The 8,467-nt window shown below is 38.5% G+C and overlaps 1 pseudogene; it reads left to right on the top strand.

Annotated features, from left to right (window-relative positions):
* Positions 1-6,088: 6,088 nt before the first annotated feature.
* LOC110324040 lies at positions 6,089-6,903 on the top strand (annotated as a pseudogene).
* Positions 6,904-8,467: the final 1,564 nt, after the last annotated feature.

Consider the following 8,467-nt stretch of genomic DNA (forward strand, 5'->3'; position numbering starts at 1 on the left):
TGAGGTAACCCAATCACAAAAGAAGTCACTAGATATGCACTCACTGATAAGTGGATATTAGCCCAGAAACTTAGAATACCCAAGATACATTTTACAAAGTACAAGAAAACCAAAAAAGCAGGAAGACCAACAGGTGGATACTTCATTCCTCCTTAGAATAGGGAACAAAATACCCATGAAAGGAGCTACAGAGACAAAGTTTAGAGCTAAGAGGAAAGGATAGAGCGGGGGGGGGGGGGGGGTAGGGTACAGGGGACATTCGGGATAGCATTTGAAATGCAAATGAAAAAATATCTAATAAAATAATTAAAAGGAAAAAAATTGTCATTCTGTGGGGAGGTGAGCCTGCAGTGCATCCAATCATTCAGCAACTATAATGGTGACCTAGACATGAACAATGAGTGCTAATTGGGGCTTCATCACTTAGGCCTTCTAAATAGCATGTAAATTTCCCTTGTGATAATGCATCATAGTTCTAGCTTCTGTGTAAAACAAAATAGCAATGCCCCACCTTTCACAGAGTGTTTCCGATTTCAACTTTGGAAGTAGAAAATTGACTTAGGGCGGGCGGCATGGCTCAGAGGCTTAAGTCACTTGCTATCTAAGCCTGGAAACCTGAGTTCTCTCACCCATTTTCACATAAAGATTGTCCATTCTTCACAAAGTTGCCCATTCTTCCATATGTGTACCATGGCATCTGCAAATCCATATTCTTTTTTTTAACTAGATATTTTACTTATTTACATTTCAAATGCTATCCCCTTTCCCAGTTTCCCCTCCAGAAACCCCCTATCCCGTCCTCCTCCCCCTGCTTCTATAAGGGTGCTCCCCCACCCACTCTCACCTTATCTCCCTGGCATTCGCCTACACTGGAGCATAAAGCCTTCACAGGTCCAAGGTCCTCTCCTCCCATTGATGACCAACTAGGCCATCCATTGCTGAATATGCGGCTGGAGCCATACGTCCCTCCATGTGTACTCTTTGGTTGGTGGTTTAGTCCCTGGGAGCTCTGGAGGGTTCTGGTTAGATAATACTGTTGTTATTCCTATGGTGTGGCAAATTCCTTCAGCTCCTTTAGTCCTTTCTCTAACTCATCAATTGGGGACCCTGTGCTCAGTCCAATTGTTGGCTGTGAGCATCTGTCTCTGTATTTGTCTCTGTATTTGTCAGGCTCTGGCAGAGCCTCTCAGGAGACAGCTATATTAGGCTCCTGTCAGCAAGCACTTCTTGGCATCTGCAATAGTATTTCGGTTTGGTGTCTGTATATGGGATAGATCCCATTGTGGGGCAGTGTCTGGATGGCCTTTCCTTCAGTCTCTGCTCCACACATTGTCCTTGTATTTCCTTTAGACAGGAGTAATTGTGGATTAAAATTTTTGAGAAGGGTGGGTGGCCCCATACCCCAACCAGGGGCCTTGCCTACATAGTCTTGGATATAGTCTCTACAGGTTCTCCCTCCCCTTTGTTAGACATTTCAGCTAATCTTATCCCTGTTGGGTTCTGGGAGCTTCTTGCTTTCCTGGCATCCCCCAGTTCCCCATCCTCCATTGCTACATACCTCTGTTCAAATTCCTGACCCTTTGTATATCATTGTTCCCTTCTCCTTCCATACCTGATCCTTCCTCCCCCCACCCCCCACCCCTGCCCTCCTCTCTTCCTCCCAAGTCCCTCCCACCCTCTACATCCCATGACTATTTTGTTGCCCTTTCTAAGAAGGACTGAAGCATCCACACCTTGGTCTTCCTTCTTCTTGAGCTTCATGTGATCTGTGAATTGTAACTTGAGTATTCCGAGCTTTTGGGCTAATATCCACTTATCAGTGAGTGCATACCATGTGTGTTCTTTTGTGGCTGGGTTACCTCACTCAGGATGATATTTTCTAGTTCCATCCATTTGTCTAAGAATTTCATGAAGTCATTGTTTTTAATAGCTGAGTATTACTCCACTGTGTAAATGTACCATATTTTCTGTATCCATTCCTCTGTTGAAGGCCATCTAAGTTCTTTCCTGCTTCTGGTTATTATAAATAAGGCTGTTATCAACATAGTGGAGCATGTGTCCTGCAAATCACATTCATACCACACACACACACACACACACACACACACACAAACACCTACACACAGAGAAATACACACACACCAAGTACACACATTAATAAAATATTAAATAAAATATAAAATAAATATTAATATCACATTATATTAATCAAGATTAAATTAATTTAGAAATAGCCATAAAGTTGCCTGGCTCTAATCCTAGCACTTGAAGAGGTTGAGGCAGGAGATTCAGGAGTTCAAGGTCATTCTTGGCTACATAGTATTACCCTCTGGTAATATTGGACAAAGAGAAGGAGGAAGAGAAAAAACTTAGCAATAGTCTTTAACATCTCTCATTATTAGTAAAGCTGTATATCTGGTATAAAGGAATCATTTGTCAAGATACCAAATTTAAAGCACTGCAGGACTTCTAGTTAGGAGGTTGAATCAAACTTTAAAAGCAATCTTTCACCAAAATATAATTAGATTCTATTATTATCTTATTATATGACATGTTTCTACTTAAAATGAAAATAAATAAAGTGCAAACTAACGCTAATGAAAACATTGAAGATGAAGAAAACAGCTTATAACAAATGCTGGTGTAAGTGCAGAGAAAAGATCACCCTGGTTTACTGTTGGTAGAAATGCTAACTGATGTAGTCATGGGAATAACTATGGAAATTATTGAAAATATTCAGATATATCTACCATAGGATATGTTAATACCACTTGGCATTTGCTGAAGGACTTGACAACCAACGCCTCAGCCATGTTTATTGCTCTCTGTTCACAAAAGGAAAGTAAAACAACCTCAATGCCCTTCAACTGATGAATGAACATTAAGCTTGTGCTACATAATGTAAAACTGCATTCTATTCAGCTGTAAAGAAAATTAAATCATAAAATTTACTGGTAAATGTAAAAAAAAGAAAATAAAGAAATCTCTAAGAGTTGAAAAATAGAAGCATTCAAACAGCAAACTGGAACTGAAGAACATCACTAGATTGTTAGCAAAATGAAAGGGGTAGATTTCTCAGGAGCACTGAAAAGGGAATCTTTGCAAAATCTGAGTGTAAAGCAAATTTAGAGAGATCAGTGAACAAACTCTACATTCCTGATCTCTAGTAACAAAAGAGAAATCAAATCGGTGATTGTAGCAACCAAAGTAACTGACAAAATCGGTTAAGTCTCTACTGAAAAACGATATCCAACATAGGTCTTGGTATATCAGAGAGTTAAGGAAGATATAAACTCAGAATTTTAAAAGTTAAAAAAAAAGTTTAAGGTATCATTACAAAATAGAAATTGAAGCAAAACCAAAATAAATAAATTAATTAAAAGTAAATTAGAAGTATAAAGTATGACTTCAATCTTGAAATAATTAATTATAAAATACAAATTATATATATAGATAGATAGATATAGATATAGATATAGATATGCTGAAAAAAACAAAATGGCAATAAAGACTGAGTAGTTATTACAACAAAAGGGAGCATTGCTTCTAAAAGTTAAAAATTTAAAGCATAGTGAAAGTAATGTGTTGAAAATGGAAATACAGACACTACTCACATGACAAAAAAAAAACAGAGACAGGAAACAGAAGAAAATTAAGATACATAATGAGTCCAGCAAACCAAGCCATCTTGGTTTTAAACTAGAAGACCAGTAAGACCTATAAAAGTGATAGCTAAATGAGCTATATCTCCACAAACATACAGATGAAGACACAGCAATCAGAATAACAGAGAGAAACCAAATATCTTAAAGTCTGTTGCTGTGAAGATACACCATGACCAGGACAACTCTTATAAAGCAATATAATTGTGGCTGCCTTGTAGTTGAGAGGTTAAATCCATTATCATCATGGGGACAAACAATGTGGCTTGTAGACAGACATAGCTCCAGAGAGGTAACTGAGAATTCCATATAATGATCTGCAAACAGCAAGGATAGTGAGCCATTAGGCTTGGCTGGAGCATCTGAAACCTCAAAGCCCACACCACACCCCAGTGACACACTTCCTCCAACAAGGCCACACCTACTCCTACAAGGTTACACCTCCAATAATGCCACTCCCTGTGAGTCTATGGGGCCATTTTCATTCAGATGAGCACATTGGTACTTGTGACATAAAATATGAAGAGAGATAAAAATAAGATTAAAAACAAACAGAATGGTTCAAAACATTTATATCAACAGCATAAGAAAAACCTCCAACAAAAATACCATACACACCACAGATATGTTGTACTATAATTAGTAAATGTACGCATATACATATGCATATGTATATAGATATACATATGTATTATGTAAGTTGCCAAAAAACATAGGAAGGCAGAATATCTCCATAATCACTAAGCTATTAATAGTTAAAAATACTCATGCACATACCACTCACACAAACACATACACAGAACACAAGAAATTCAAATATTTGAAAAGTAAATCTAACAAAGCTGACAAGGGTATTATTTGTAATACAAGGTTTCTTGTAGTAAGAATGAGTGAAAAATTTTTCTAAATCAACATATGAGGGAAGAATATCCTACTAACCAGGATGATAACAGCATTACTATTTACAAACTTTCCTCAGCAAGTATTAAAAATTATAAAATAATCAAAGTATATTCATATTTTTCCCAGAAACACAAGTCTGTTTTATTAGGACAAAAATGTTTTCATGTAATATATATCATTTATATATTACTATAGAGAAAAACTAAAGCTAAGCCTATGCATTTGATATATTCAATTCCAGCTAGTAATTTGAAAGAAGCACAAATAATCCTATCCTTAGGCAAATTGAATACAATTTAAACGTCTATTATCCATAAGAAGAGTTTCCATTATAAAGACCAGAAATATCTTTAAAGAAGTAGTTAGAGGCAATTTCTTAAAATTCAGGAGTAATATAAGGTTTTCACTACTATACTTTTTATTTAAATTTTATTTAAGTTCTTATTGTATTAAGGGCAGTAACATGTTAAAAATGAGTATTAGAAACAAAAGGATAAAATAATTAAAGTAGGAAATGATTGTTTATGCCAAAAAGTTAAGAGAATTAAATGTTTAGTAATAAAGAGAATCAACTGCTAGAGTTGATCACAGGCCACATTAAAATTAATTGTTTTTGATATAAGTCTTCCCATGTAGATCATTCTTCCTGTAGGTAGTTCTTCCTATGTCTGTCTCTGAATTCATTATATTCCTGCTTCATCATCTCATGATGTCTTATGCTTAAAATGGATTTTTAATGATTCATCTTTTCATTACCAACAAAAAATGGACAAATCTAAGAATAAATCTTTTTAAAGACATGTAAAACAATAATGAAAAAGTTATTAAAATATATTAAAACTCTCAAAAAGAGACCTGCTGAATGTAGAAATCTCTACTTTGTAAGAAGAGTCAGTGAACTTACAGTACTCTTTTTTTTGTTGTTGTTTTTGGTTTTTCGAGACAGGGTTTCTCTGTATAGCCCTGGCTGTCCTGGAACTCACTTTGTAGACCAGGCTGGCCTCGAACTCAGAAATCTGCCTGCCTCCGCCTCCTGAGTGCTGGGATTAAAGGTGTGCGCCACCACGCCCGGTTTACAGTACTCTTCAGATTACAAGCATACATAAAATCAACACTGTGCCAGTATTCTAAAGTGCACCCGAAATAGGATATATATTTAGGAGCTTTATACCAAGAAATTTGCTGCTGTTCTGTGGCAGGAAAAATATATCAAGTTTCTGTTGGATTCCTTTTTCAAAAAACAAAACAAGACTTCTTATATCTTTAGGTTTTGAAGGTGAAACCCGATAAAAGCATCTGCACACTGCTTTGAGCAGTTGTGTAAGATAATGAGATTTGTTTTAAAAGCTTTGGTTGTGGATATTTTGCCACTGGAATTGACTGCGCAGAGGCTCTCTTACACTTCTGAAGCCCTATTACATTTGTGACCTGTCACCTTGATGACATTTCTTGCCCACACTTGAGACCACTTGTCTTTCTAGCAATGACCTTGTTATGAATAGTGTTTTTCACTCACTGTGCAGATGCCCATGTTTTGCCTATTTAAGTTACATCTTGAAGAGGAAGACTTCCAGTCTTTGAATCCAGAAGCTGGCAAACAGAATCAGTCTTGCAGACCTATTGGGACCCCTTCTATAATGTGGGAAAAGTCACCTAGTGCCAAGCAACCCTCAAAGATGCTAGTCATCAAAACAATTTTCAAAGAGGATTCTGCTGCTGCCTGTTCTTCTGCTTTCACCTCCTCAGGATCCCACCATGCAAATGGGAACAAAGTGTCAACTGTGGTCCCAATGTCTAAGCCGGCACCACCTCCCTCTCAGAGTCCCTCCCCCTCCGATTGAGATCAGCTCCTCTTACCTGACCAAATTGACCCGATGAGCCACAGACAGAAAGAGTGAGTTCCTGAAGACTCCGAAGGATGAACGAAATGGAGGCTGTAACAAGCCGGTGGGGCTAAGATTGGAGGGCAGTCACACACCCAAACCAAAGGAAAATGGAGAGCAAGTTTGTCTTCACAACGGTCTTTCTCTACCCGTGGTAGAAGAAGGGGAGGTCCTGTCATGCTCTCTGGAAGCACAGCACAGGTTATTAAAAGCAATGAGATGGCAGGAATATCCTGAAAATGATGAGAGTTGCCTTCCACTCACACAGGATGAACTCAAGGAGTTCCACGTGAGGACAGAGCAGCTACGGAGAAACGGGTTTGGAAAGAATGGCTTCTTACAAAGCTGTAGTTCCAGCCTGTTCTCCCCATGGAGAAGCAGCTGCACTGCAGTGTGAGGACTCAGACACGGAAACAAGCAGAGGCAAGACATCAGACGACCATACCTGGAAGTAGAAATATAAATGCTCACAGTCGACCTGCCCTACTGAGCTCAGCCTTGTGTTTAGAGACTATAAAGTGTTCTTTTCCTTTTCTTTTCTTTTCTTTTAAAGATTTATTTATTTATTATATGTAAGTACACTGTAGCTGTCTTCAGACACTCCAGAAGAGGGAGTCAGATCTTGTTCCGGATGGTTGTGAGCCACCATGTGGTTGCTGGGATTTGAACTCCGGACCTTCAGAAGAGCAGTCCGGTGCTCTTACCCACTGAGCCATCTCACCAGCCCTCTTTTCCTTTTCTTATGTTGCTGAATACTTCATACACAAGGGAAATAATCATATCCCAAAGAGAGAACAATTGTCTTGCTTAGCTTTTTTTTACTCTTCCCTGTTATCTGCTTAATAGACATTTGCGTGGTGGGATTTTTATTAAGCACCCACGCAGTAACTGTGGGACTGTGCACAAGTGGGAGCTGCCAGGGCAGAGATGGAGGGAGGAGATGCTGCTCTGCTCAACAGCTTCCACTACCAGCCCTTGGGGACTCACCCCTGTGCTCAAGCAATCATTGTCAATGACAAAATGACTATTGAAGTTACAATCGAATTAAATTAATGCTAATAATTTGGATATTTTATTTTATTTTTGGCTGCTGGGGTACCTTAGCCCTTAGCCAAGCATATGTGGTCATTTCTGGGGTTCTGGTGTGGATTTTTTCTCTTTCTTTTGGGTACAGCTTTAAAATATTTGGATATAGGAAATGTTATTCTTGCAGCCTTGTTATTCAGGGTGGATTGTAAAATAAAAATCTTTGTGAAGGTTTCAAAGATTAAGATTCCTTTTTGTTTGTTTGTTTATTTTTTTTTTTTTTTTGAGACAGGGTTTCTCTCTGTAGCCCTGGCTGTTCTGGAACTCACTCTGTAGACATGGCTAGCCTCGAACTCAGAAATCTGCCTGCTTCTGCTTCCCAAGTGCTGGGATTAAAGGCAAGAGCCACTACTCCTGGCAAAGACTAAGATTCTTTTGATATTATTTACAGATTTAAAAGATGTGGTCACCACAAGACTGTTGAGGGGAGAAACTAATGCATAAAATAACTAATGTGGAATATTTGCATCAGAAAAAAAAAAAAAAAAAAAGCCCTTGCCCATGGTGATGCACCTACTGCAACAAGGCCCCACCTACTCCAAGAAGGCCACACCTCCTAGTACTGCCACTCCCTGGGCCAAGCTCATACAAACCATCACAACTACCAACTGTGTTCTATTGAAATTCTATTGTTCTTTTCAGTGTATTTTCTTAATTGTACATAAGCCTTATTCTATAGCTTTTTAGTCACTATCAGTTATCATAACTGTTATTGTGCTGGCTGGTTTTGTGTGTCAACTTGACACAAGCTGGAGTTATTGCAGAGAAAGGAGTTCAATTGAGGAAATGTCTCCATGAGATCCAGCTGTGGAGCATTTTCTCAATTAGTGATCAAGNGGGGAGGGCCCCTTGTGAGTGGTACCATCTCTGGGCTGGTAGTCTTGGGTTCTATAAGAAAGCAAGCTGAGCAAGCCAGGGGAGGCAAGCCAGTAA

Source organism: Mus pahari, chromosome 7, assembly GCF_900095145.1.
Source record: "Mus pahari chromosome 7, PAHARI_EIJ_v1.1, whole genome shotgun sequence".
Lineage (NCBI taxonomy): Eukaryota > Metazoa > Chordata > Mammalia > Rodentia > Muridae > Mus > Mus pahari.